The sequence below is a fragment of the Mobula birostris genome, chromosome 13 (assembly GCF_030028105.1).
Source record: "Mobula birostris isolate sMobBir1 chromosome 13, sMobBir1.hap1, whole genome shotgun sequence".
Classification (NCBI taxonomy): domain Eukaryota; kingdom Metazoa; phylum Chordata; class Chondrichthyes; order Myliobatiformes; family Myliobatidae; genus Mobula; species Mobula birostris.
The window spans coordinates 88,779,511-88,792,883 of NC_092382.1; the positions used below are offsets into that span (position 1 = coordinate 88,779,511).

Below are 13,373 nucleotides of genomic sequence, written 5' to 3' on the forward strand. Positions count from 1 at the left end.
TCTGACTGAAAAAGCTGATAGCTTCAGTTTGTCGCAGCTGAGGCTCGGAACTCTCCTATGCCCACAAGGGTGAGTTGATCATCAGTACGCGGAACCACAACGAATGTGTGTGACTATCACTTCGTATATTCCATAGGAGTGGATTTTGGAATATTTTGGGGGACCGCTTGTGTTAACCCTTGTCTGGCTATGTTGTGTGGTAACCCCTGGAAGAGGAATGTGACTCTTCACTTTCGTTGATAACTCGTATGTGGACGGATTCAACGGATAAGAACTTCGACGACGGTTATTTTGATGTAACGGCCTTTTCTCTACGTTTCACTCACCCTGGATTACAAACATCTCTCTCCCATCATTAATCCGTGGATTACTGAACTTTCCAATTTTACCATCTCAAGACTCTAAGCTTTGTTCCCTCAGACTCGATATTTTGGGAGTTATATTTACACATATATACACCTAACAGTTGACTTTCCTTTATTTTGTTAAGTTACTATATAATAAGCAGATACTAATAAAGATAGTGCTTTTAACATCAAAACCAGACTCCAGCGTGAACTCTATTGCTGCTGGTTTGTTTCTAAAACGTTACAGTTCGTAACAGCTTTATAAAACTAGTTAGACTACATCTGGAGTGTTTCATTCATTTTTGGTCGCCCCCACTCTCGGAAGGATGTCGGGGCTTTGGAGAGGGCGCAGAAGAGGTTTGAGAGGCCTGGATTAGGGGGCATGAACTATAACGAGAGGTCGGTCAAATTTATGTTGTTTTCTCCAGAACGGCGCAGGCTGGTATGAGACTGGATAGACGCTTATAAGATGATGAGAGATATAGACAGAGAGAATAGACGATATATTTTACCTGGAGGTTGAAATGTCTAATGCATTTAAATTGAGAGGAGATGTGAGCGGCAAGTTTGTTTCTTTCTACAGAGGGATGGGCAGCTGGAGTCCCCGCCTGGGGTGGTAGACCCCAGCGCTCACGTGATCCCGCTTGCCCTCCCATTTAACCGCAGATAGGCAGCATCTGTGCGTCTGTTTTCGAGGCCCCGCCCTCCAGATGATGTAACACTCACTTCGCGCATGCTCACAGTCTCCGTGTGGGCGGTGTTTTCCTTTCCGCTCAGTGCTGAAGTGGACAAAGGGTCTTTGCTTCCAGGGTCGGGATCACTGTCTGCGACCAAAAGATATCACTCTCTCATCGGTGAGTATTGAGACCGATCTCGAGCGGAGAGATCCGATGTTGGCCGTGAGTCCGAACTGAGGGCCAATTACACATTTATTTTCCAATTATCTAGGCTCGTCATAAATGTGAGGACCTCACTGAATCTGCATTTAACGATCCAAACCAGGAGCCCAGGCTGTCTATTTCCGCAGAATTGAAATGGAAGTTCTGCTAACAGGTCACGTGAGGCTGTGTGCCGCAGATCTGCCCCGCCCTCCGCTTTGTGACGCAAGCTCACGTGGTGTGCATCATGATCCCCGGATGGGTGATGATGCTTCCTCCATGTTGCGTTGGGGAATCTGATGTTGGCCACTGAGTCCTATTAACTTCTCCCAACTCACCTCGCTTCCTGAGGCTCCTCACATTTGTCCTTGAGCTTTATGGCTGTCATGTCTTCACCCCGATTGGGGTGGGTGAGAAAGGAGAACGTCCCACGTTGTGGGGATCTTTGATTTCACTGCCTGGTTTACAGAGGGACTGGGAAGTGCAGGGGGGGAGAACGGTTTCTGTGATGTGCACGCGGCCAAGTGGTTGAGCTGTTGAACTAGCGAACTGAAGGTCGTGAGTTCGAGCCTCAGTCCAGGCAGCGTGTTGTGTCCGTAAGCAAGGCACTTAACCACACATTGCTCCTGCATGTTAAGAGCCCAGCAACAGCAGTTGGTGCACTATGCACAAGACAAGATCTGTATCCAATGGTCTCTGCAGTTCCTCGCAGACAGGGGCAGAGTAGTTACCATGCAAAAGCGAGAAGTGTCCGGATGGGAAATTTTCTATGGTGTGTTGATAAAAATTTGGTGGGGGTCAAAGTATATATGACAAAGTTCTTGTTGTTTGTTCTAACTTTTTCATTCTAGTATATTTTATACAGTAGTATGTACTATTTATTCAGTATCTGTGTATTGCTGGAGGACCATCAGTGATTGTCCTTGATCCCTTATCACACCTGGTTCCATGTGCTCATCCCTGCCCAGCTTGTTCAACCTCAGTCCAGTCTCCTAACCCCACCTGCCCCAGTTCAGTAATATGCATCAACCATCTGGGTCAACCTCAGTCCACCCTGTATCCCACCTCCTCAATGTTATATATCAGCAATCTTTCTTCTACCCTTTGTCTTCATTGTGAAGTGTTCTTTTGCACATTTGGTCTTGCTGAGTTATTTCCAGAATCAGTTTCTGTTAGCTGGAATGCCAGAGGGTCATCAGGTACCAGTTCTGTTGTGCATTGGTGTGGAGGTGCTAGTGTTTGAACTGTGACTGGCTGACACACTGTAGCATTTTACTGGCAGCAAAGAGTACTGTGAGAGTTGGTGCTTGGACAATAATCCTGTGATCTACATTCCAGGCATATGGAACTGTTGGTGTTTTGGCTTTGACTTTGGTTAGTGCTTCTACAGATGGGTCTGAATGGTCGTCCTTCTGCAATGAAACAGAAATTTCGAGTAGCTGGACATTGGTTGTGGGGAAATCCCGGACTGCACTACCCAGTCTGAGATGTGGGGATGATGTGTGAGACTCTCAGGGTCAGTGAGTGGCAGATTCAGCTGTGTGACTCTGTGAGGTTGAGTCCTGGGATATCACAGTTTTTGATCCAGTTAAAATGACCCGGGGATCAGGTTGCTTGGGCTTATGAGGTGTTGAGTGAGTATTTCTGGTCAGATGTTTGTTTCTGGAGTTCGTTTGGAAGCAATGACTGCTAATCTGAGGACAGGATGAGTTCCCATTCCATCCTTACAGGGAGAGGCTATGAGTAAATGGGCTGTTCCATGTTTACAACAGTAGAAATAGACCCATGAGTTTGGTGTTCAAACTGTGTTTGGAAATCCCCCTCACTGTCACCTCTCTGTGACTCGGTGGAAATCAAGCAGAATCTCAAGTTGCTGGAGATCTGCACTAAAAGCTGAAAATGTTTGCAGTCATTCCGATGAAACATTATTAACCTGAATTGTGAAGTTTATTCCTCTCCCCACAGCTGTTGCTTACCTGCTGAGTGTTTCTGGTAATTCCAGTTTCTTTCTATTACATTCACCCGGGAATGGTTTATATTTCCTGAAATGGACCTCATCTAACCTGGAAATGGAAATGGCTTGTTCTGTGATAGTAGAACAGTAAAGAAAGCACAACTTTTCCCTATAAATTATTCTGGTACCAATTTGTTATTCCTGGAAATGTGTTCAGTACCGTTGTTGATAACAAGGTTGATAAGAATTATCTCAGGAATGATCAGCTTTATATATTGTTATGAACCAGCAGCAATAGATATGAAAATGAGTCAGGCTTTATAAACAAACAACAAAATTTATTAACCTCTGCTCAAAAACATTGAAAAGTAAACAAACAACGAACATAATTGGAAGTTAAGAGTTATGCAGCAATATCTAACAAACAGTCAAACGTAGAAACAGTTCTCATTGAAGCACAGTCTTAAAGTGGTAAATTCAAAAGTCCAAGTAATTTATACAATCATTAAGGAGAGACTTCCCCGAAACAACGATTCCTTCGAAGAAATGATGAACCTGTTGATCACAGCGAAGAGATGCCTTGTCAGACGAAATCATGAAGAAATAAAGTGTCTTAAAGTAACTGACCTTTTGGCTGGAGGGTGGTCACTGCACAAACCTTCCCGACCTTGCAGGGGTTTAACTCGAATGTGCATGCCACAATTTCCAGAACGAAGATACAAAAAATTCGATCACTCCCAAATCGCTGAACGACATTAACTTTACCCAATCCTTTGGGTTTGGATAACACTGGTAATGTCTTCACTCTCCGATACTAGACTGTGAGGGAAAATAAATATGTTGAACGACATTAACTTTACCCAATCCTTTGGGTTTGGATAACACTGGTAATGACTTCACTCTCCGATACTAGGCTGTGAAGGAAAATAAACATGGAACAAACAAAACCGGTGGTGTCCAGCACAACAGCCGACCGGCAACAACGTGGTTGCACCATTAAATAACAAGAACTGTGTCACAGTGGCGGCTTTTCATTTATACCATGCCATCACGTGACATTACATCACTCCACTATCACAAGACCATTCCATCCTCCCACTCACAAGTCCTTACTGTGGCATGCAACAGTATGAGGAGCATTTGATGGTTCTGGGCCTGTGCTCAGTGGAGTTCAGAGGGATGGTGGGGGTGGTGGAGGGATGTATGGTTCAGTAAACCTACTGAATGCTGAAAAGCTTGGATACACTGGACATGGAGAGGATGTTTCCATTGGACAGAGAGTCTGTGATCTGACAACACAGTCTCAGATTAAAAATGCTTCCCTTTGAAACTGAGAAAATTATTTGGGCCAAAGATGTCTGATCTGTGGAATTTGTTGCTGCAGATGTTGGTTGAGGCTGCCATTTGGGTATATATATGACAGAGATAAATATATTCATGATTGCTAAGTAGCTTCAGGGTTACAGGAGGAAGGCAGGAATATGGTGTTGGAATAAAAATCAGCCATGGTTGAGTGGTGGGGCAGACCAGATGGATCGAATCACCTAATTCTGTTCCTGTGTGTTATGTCTTACCATGTCTGAATGATGGCTCCTTCTTATCCCATATTGTGTTGTGACATGTGAGGGACAATAAAAGATTGTTCACTGAGATCATTATATCTGCCTTCAACATTTAAAATTCAGTGAGTTTTGTTCTTATTAACATTAAGCAGAAATGTTTGGTTCTCCTTTTTACTGTTAATGTGCTTCATTATCTTTCATGTTAAAGTTAGACCTGTGGTGAGAGATTTATTGGAAAACCCCCAATAAGAAGCAAACCATGACTGAAGACAAGAGAACAGCAACAAGTGAACCAGCCTGAGGATTGAGAGCATCAACTGGAGATGACCCTTCTGACTCGGAGATTCCAGTGATTCAGTCAGGAGAAAGTCTGGTGAGTCTCATTTACTCAAACACTGGTCCTTTCGACATTACATACCTGTACAAAGGAAGGTAGGAAATAGTTGGAGTGAGACTGAATGTGCCCAGATGAACCAATTATGCCTCTGTCAGACCCAGTTACAATCACTCCATGTCTGGTAATGTGCTGTCAGCAGCCCAGCCCTTTAAAACCACTCCCATTCCCTCACTGATTACTCAGTTCAAGATCTTGCATCTTCTGAAGTAGCTTTTGGTCAGTTCTGAGTGAAAGAGAGGGGGGTGTTTATACATACTATCTTTGAAAAAAAGTAATTGTTTGAACTTGCTGCAAACTCTTTGCACATACCCTGTACTTTCTCAACCAAATTATTGTCGTAGGTGACAAGTAGCAATGGGCGTAAACCCAGGGAACATCACTAAGCACGGGACTCGAGTCCAAGAAACAGCCTCTCAACATGACCCTCTGCTTCCTACCAATCATCTGTTTGCAGACTCTGGGGATCTGTAACAAGGTCAATGTTAACAGGAAGTTTAGTCAGTAATTAAGATGAAGAGAGAACTGTGGCCTCCTGAAAGGACATGCGAGCTGAGCTTTCTGATCCAGTGGACCAGATCCACCCTCGTTGACAACTTAATGTACCCCATGCCCATCCACCCAGGTCATGTTGCATCCGAAACCCACAGTGCCCCAGCCACGCTCCGTCCCGCCAGTGGCCCCACACCCTTCTTACCATTCACTCCATACCGACACACAGGTCCCTTTCACCCACATCCACCCTCCCAGCTTGGGGAACCAGAACAAACTGATCCTGCAATCCTGACTCAGGTGCAAAACTAAAACCAGGGATTGAAGACTGGAGAGCCCAGAGCCTCCAGCTGTCCGGCTCGGTTCCAGCCCTTTCCCACTGCAACTGGCCCTCGATTTACACAATCCCGAGGTCAATTCCTCCTCACCACCACCTGAACAGTAGAAACACCAGCATCAGCTGGGGTTGACATTGTACGGCGATTTGCAGTAGGTTCGCACCACTCTCTGCAGAGTCCTGCGATTATGGGAAGTACAATTCCCATACCAGGCAGTGATGCAGCCAGTCAGGATGCTCTCGATTGTGTCCCTGTAGAAAGTTCTGAGCACTTGGGGGCACATTCCAAACTCCTTCAGCCGTCTGAAGTTAAAGTGGCACTGTTGTGCCTTTTTCACCACACAGCCGGTACAGACCGTGTGAGATCCTCGATGATGTGTATGCCAAGGAACTTAAATCTGTTTACCCTCTCAACTCCAGATCCATTGATGTCAATAGGGATTAGCCTGTCTCCATTCCTCCTGTCATCCACAACCAGCTTCTTTGTTTCTGTGACATTGACGAAGTGATTGTGTTCTTGACACCAGTCAAATGTTGTTCAGACTTCAGACAAAGTCAGCAATCAAAAGGTTGAACATGGTGCGGTGAATGTGCTGAGCTGTGTTTATCAAATACAAGAAGCATCATAGGAAAGCCAGATGAGCTCAATGCATTGAATTATGATATTGTTACCATTACTGGGACTTGGTTGCACCCAGCAGTCTGAGGGATTGAGAGGAATAAAGTTACAGAGAGATCGCAGACTATGCCAAGAAACAAAGATTGATATAGTAAGTGATTTTAACTTTCCATGTATTGACTGGGACTCCCATACTGTAAAAGGACTAGCTGGTGTAGAGTTTGTCAAATGTGCCCTCCATCAGTAGAATTCCCATTGTAGAAGTGTGCAATAAGCTATCAGGACGTGATCCAGGGCTAGTGGCAGAAATTATTATAGGGGAACACATTGCACCTCGTGATCACAAAGCCATGAGATTCCAAGTAAATATGGAAAAAGAGAGGTCTGGACCACAGGTTGAGATTCTAACTTGTAGAAAGGTCAATTTTGATGGTATCAGAATGGATCTGACCAGTGTGAATTGGGACAGGATGTTTCTGGCAAGGAGAACTTGGTAAGTGGGAGTTCTTCAGAAATGAAGTTTCGAGGGTGTGGAGCTTGTATGTGCCCGTCAAACTAAAAGTTGAAAGGTAACTGGTGCAGGGAACCTTGGTTGTCCAGAGATATTGAGACCCCTGAATGCCTCAGGCTGTTGGGTGCAACCAAGAATCATTAGTGACTACAATAACATAATCCATGCCCTGAGCTCATATGACATTTCTTTTTATTTGTCTTCAGTTGGTTTCTGAAAGCTTCCCAATGTTATTTGTTCTGTTATTTGCCCTCTCCTTGGCTTCTACGTTGGCTTTGGCTTCTCATTTCAGCCACAGTTGTGTCCTCCTGCCTTTACAATGCTTCCAGTTCCTTGGAATATATCTATCACTCAGCTCCGGAATTGCTCCCAGAAACTCCAGCCGTTGCTGCTCTGTCGTCATTCCTACCAATTTCCCCTTCCAGTCAAGTTTGTCCAGCTTCTCTGTCATAGAGACATGGAGAAGGTCAGTACAGAAACATGCACACTCTGGATTATCAGAATGCTAATCTGCAGGAGGAGACAAAATAGATGGGGGAGATTTTAAATAGTATTTTTGCATCTGTATTTACTCAGCAGATGGACATAGAGTCTATAGAAGTGAGGCAAAGTGGCATCAACTTTGTGGACCCTGTACAGATTATAGAAGTAGAGGTGTTTGCTGTCTTAAGGCAAGATACCATGGATAAATCACCAGGGCCTGATGAGTTGTTACCTAGGACCTTGCGGAAGACAAGTGCAGAAATTGTTGGAGCCCAGGCACAGATATTTAAATCATCCTCAGTGACAGGTGACGTATTGGAGGTTCGGAGGACAGCCAATGTTGTTCCGCTGTTAAAGAAAGGCTCTAAAAATAAACTAAGAAATTGTACGTTGGTGAGCTTGACATCAGTAGGGGAAAAGTTATTGGAACATATGTGCAGGAACCAGATGTATAATTATTCAGTTAGATGTGGAGTGATTAAGGATAGGCAGCATGGGATTGTGCATGGCAGGTCATGTCTAACCAAACTTATCGAGTCTCACGAGGATGTTATCAGGAAAGTGGATGAAGGCAAGGCAGTGGACGTTGTCTACATGGACTTCAGCAAAGCACTTGACAAAGTCTCATATGGGAGGTTGGTCAAGAATGCTCAGTCACTCAGCATTCAAGATGAGATAGTAAATTGGATGAGACACTGGCTTTAGGAGAAGCCAGACTGTGGTAGCAGATGTTTGCCTCTCTGACTGGAGACCTGTGACTAGTGGTGTGCAATAGGGATCAGTGCTGGATCTGTTGTTGTTTGTCATCTATGTCAGATATCTGGATGATAACATGGTTAACTAGATCAGCATATTTGTGGATGACACCAAGGCTGGGGGTGTAGTGGACAGTGAGGAAGATTATCATGGCTTGCAGTGTGATCTGGACTTGCTCGAAAAATGGGTTGAGAAATGGTAAAAGGAATTTAATGCAGACAAGTGTGAAGTGTTGCATGTTGGTAGGAACAAGGTCTTACACAGTGACTGGTCAGGCTCTGAGGAATGCTGTTGAAGGAAGGGATCTGGGAATACAGGTCCATAATTCACTGAAAGTGGTACCCCAGTTAGTTAGGGATGGAAAGAAAGATTTTGGCAGGTTGCCGTTCATAAACCAAAGTACTGAGTACTGGAGATGGATGTTATGTTGACGCTGTATGAGAAATTGGTGAAGCCTAATTTGCACTATTGTGTGCAGTTTTGGTCACCAACCTATGGGAAAGATGTTGAAAGATGTTCAGAGAAAATTCACAAGGATGTTGCCACATCTGGAGGACTTGGATTAAAAGGAAAGATTGAACAGCTCAGGCCTTTATTCCTTGGAATGTAAAAGATTGAGGGGAGATTTGGTGAAGGTGTACCAAAATTATGAGGAGTATAGATAGGGTAAATGCAAGCTGTTTTTTTTCCACTGAGATGGGGTGGGACAACAACACGAGGCCATGGGTTAAATGTGAAAGATGGAATGTTAAGGGGAACATGACGAGAAACTTCTTCACACAGATGGTCATCTGGGTGTGGAATGAGCAGCCAGCACAAGTGGTGAATGTGAGCTCAGTTTCAACATTTAAGAGGTTTGTGTAGGTACCTGGATGGTAGGCGTACGGGAGTAGAAAGATCAAATACTTCAGCACAAACTAGATGGACCGAAGAGTCTCTTTCTGTGTTGTACTTTTCTATGACTGTGACAAGAACCTGAAGTAATACTAATATTCATTCTAATTCCTTTCAACAGGCCAACCATTCATCTCAGCAGCAAATTTTTATATAGCGTTAAACTGTGGCACTTTAAATTAACAGTGCATAAAAGAAAATCCCAGCTGCATGTCAACAAAGGCTATTTGTGTGAGAGTGTTTCAGTTACTGTGGGCCCAGGCACCCATGTAGCTCAGTGGGAACAGGGAATAATACCAATGGAGAGAGTCAAACTGAGCCAGGTCACAAATTGGAGATGGCAGAAATGCCCCATTCTTATAGAGACAGGAAGAGCAGCAGGGAATTGATGGTCATTCCAGACACTGGAACTGTGTCCATTTAGAAGATAATTTCTCTGTCCATCTTGGGTTGAACCTCACTGTAACAGTGTGATAGCAGATCACACCTTGGCAACTCAAGTGATCTCATCTGAAATGTTATCCTTCACCCATTGATGGATTTTGTTAATCTTTTTACAGGTTAAAAATAAGAAGCAACTTGTCTCCTGGAATCTCAAACACGGCACGCCAGTTTTGCTGTCTCTGTCTAGATATTAAATAAGTGGAGCAAGGGTTTCCATCGACCATCCTTCCTGCTCAGACAGTGGGAATGGATTCACTCGGTCATCTCAATTAAAGGTACATCAGCAAGTTCACAGAAAGGATTCAGTCGGTCATTCCACCTGTTGACACACCAGTCAGTTCACACTGGGCAGAGGCAGGTCATCTGCTGAACTTCTGGGAAAGGATTCACTCGGTCATCTGATCTAATGGCTCACCAGCGATTTCACACTGGAGAGAGGCCGTTCACCTGCTCAGACTGTGGGAAGGGATTCACTCAGGCATTTCACCTACTGAGACACCAGTCAGCTCACACTGCAGAGAGAGATTTCACCTGCTCAGACTGTGGGAAGAGATTCTCGCAGTCATCCTACCTACAGAGTCACCAGCGAATTCACACCGGTGAGAGGCCGTTCACCTGCTCAGTCTGTGGGAAGAGATTCACTCATTCATCCACCCTACAGAAACACCAGTCAGTTCACACTGGGGAGAGGCCATTCACCTGCTCAGTCTGTGGGAAGAGATTCACTCGGTCATCCGCCCTACAGAGTCATCAGCGAGTTCACACTGGGGAGAAGCCGTTCACCTGCTCAGTCTGTGGGAAGAGATTCACTCATTCATCCACCCTACAGAAACACCAGTCAGTTCACACTGGGGAGAGGCCGTTCACCTGCTCAGTCTGTGGGAAGAGATTCACTCGGTCATCGACCCTACAGAGTCATCAGCGAGTTCACACTGGGGAGAAGCCGTTCACCTGCTCAGTCTGTGGAAAGAGATTCACTCATTCATCCACCCTACAGAAACACCAGTCAGTTCACAACGGGGAGAGGCCGTTCACCTGCTCAGTCTGTGGGAAGAGATTCACTCGGTCATCGACCCTACAGAGTCATCAGCGAGTTCACACTGGGGAGAAGCCGTTCACCTGCTCAGTCTGTGGGAAGAAATTCACTCATTCATCCACCCTACAGAAACACCAGTCAGTTCACACTGGAGAGAGGCCGTTCACCTGCTCAGTCTGTGGGAAGAGATTCACTGAGTCATCCAACCTACTGGTACATCAGCGAATTCACACGGGGGAGAAGCTGTTCATCTGCTCAGTTTGTGGGAAGGGATTCTCTCAGTCATCCCACTTACAGAGACACCAGTCAGTTCACACCAGGGAGAGGCCATTCTCCTGCTCAGACTGTGGGAAGAGATTCACTGAGTCATCCCACCTACTGGTACATCAGCGAGTTCACACTGGGGAGAAGCTGTTCACTTGCTCAGTTTGTGGGAAGGAATTCACTCGGTCATCCACCCTACAGAATCATCAGCGAGCTCACACTGGGGAGCAGCCGTTCACCTGCTCAGACTGTGGGAAGAGATTCACTGAGTCATCCCAGCTCCTAATACATCAGCTAGTTCATGCTGGGGAGAAGCCATTCACCTGCTCGGTCTGTGGGAAGAGATTCACTCAGTCATCTGACCTACAGAGACACCAGCGAGTTCATACTGGGGAAAAGCCGTTCACCTGCTCAGAATGTGGGAAGAGATTCACTGATTCATCCAGCCTACAGAGACACCAGCGAGTTCACACTGGGGAGAAGCCCTTTTCCTGCTCAGTCTGTGGGAAGAGATTTACTCAGTCATCTGATATACGGAGTCATCAGCGAGTTCACACTGGGGAGAAGCCGTTCACCTGCTCAGAATGTGGGAAAGGATTCACTCAGTCATCCCACCGACTGGCACACCAGTCAGATCAGACATGGGAGAAGCCGTTCACCTGCTCAGTCTGTGAGAAGAGATTCACTAACTCTTTCAACCTACAGAAACACCAGCCAGTCCACACTGGGGAGAAGCCGTTCACCTGCTAAGAATGTGGGAAAGGATTCACTCAGTCATCCCAACTACTGGCACACCAGTCAGTTCACAGTGGGGAGTGGCCGTTGTCATGAATCCCTTGGTTTCATTTGCTGTGGACTGTCATTTTAAGAGAGAGAGAGAGATTAAGAAGACTAATCATTCTGATTTGCAGCTTGTTTACATCGCTCACCATTTGTTTAGTTTTAACCAAGGGCACAAACACTAAGAGTCAAACGGAGATGAAGGAAGAAAAATGGAAGGATCGAAACCAGGGAACTAGTGGCAAGGGTCACTGTTTAGAACTTTCCTGTGCCCACATGGGAGGGTTAATTATCGAAACAGTGTACATCGCATGTGTGGTTGTCACCTTGTTTGATCCATAGGAGTGGATCGGATTTGGGGTATCCTGTGAAGACCACTTATGTGTTAACCCTTGCCTGGGTGTGGTCTGGTAATTCACCTGAAGACGATACCCCTTGTGACCAGTCACTTTCGGTGATAATTCGTATGTGGATTTGGAACAACGCCAAATAAAATCTACAGCGACTCTTCTCTCATTTTACCACTGTGGAACCTGTGGAATTCGATATAATTGCCTTCTCTCAACATTTACCCTGGATTACAAATATCTCTCTCTCATCACCTATTCCATGGATGAACTGAACTTTCATACCTTACCATCTCAAGACTCTAAGCCTTGTTTCCCCAGAGCTCAATATTTTGGGAGTTATATTTAAACACATATATACACATAATACTGTTCACTTTTGTTTATCTTGCTTAAATTACTATATTATAAGTAGATACTCATAATGACAGTGGTTTTAACATCAAAACCAGACTCCAGGTGTAGTCTATTGCTGCTGGTTCGTTTCTAAAGCGTTACGGTTCATAACAAAATTGGGGCCTGCGTTCGGGATAGGAACAAATTTGGGGGCGTATTTATTGATTAATTATCGATTTCATTGGGAAAATCCCTTTTGATTTATTTGTGTGTGGAAAATCAGCAGCAATGGATGTTGATAGATTTCTGGAGGCGCCAGTCTCTGAGGCATTAGAGGATGCCAGAAGGATTGGGTTGTTGAGTATTGCTAAAAGGTTAAAATTTGCTAACGTGAAATTGACAATGAGGAGGGCACAGAGAGGCAGAAAAACAGAGGGAGGAAGCACAAAGTCAGAGGCTGTTGAGCTGGAAAAGATAGAGAGATTGCAGCAAAGGGGTCTGGCATTAGACTCTGGTGATAAGTTTGAGGCCAATCGGGAAGTTAAATTGGAACTTCCATTTGATGAGGCGGAAGTTAATAAATACTTTAAGCATTTTAAAAAGTTTGCTCAGAGTTTAAGGAGACCAAAAGAGGGTTGGCCTATTCTCTTACAAAGTGTAATTAAGCGGAAGGCTCAGCAAGCCTATTCTGCGTTGACAGTTGATGAAGCAGCTGTTTTGGACATAGTGAAACAAGCTGTGCTCAAAGCTTACGGGTTGGTCCCAGAAGCAAAAGTTTAGAAACTTGAGGAAATCTGTCATCTGCTAATGAGAACTTTATGTGTTTTGACCGCTGGTACACATATAAAAATGTAAATTTTTAACAGCTTGAAAGAGTTGGTTTTAATTGAAGAATTCAAAAGGTGCATCCCTGATGACATAAAGATGTATTCAGATGAA

At 44.8% G+C, this 13,373-nt stretch overlaps 1 pseudogene; it reads left to right on the forward strand.

Annotated features, from left to right (window-relative positions):
- Positions 1–1,124: 1,124 nt before the first annotated feature.
- Positions 1,125–13,373, forward strand: part of LOC140207144 (uncharacterized) — a 50,732-nt pseudogene continuing 38,483 nt past the window's right edge.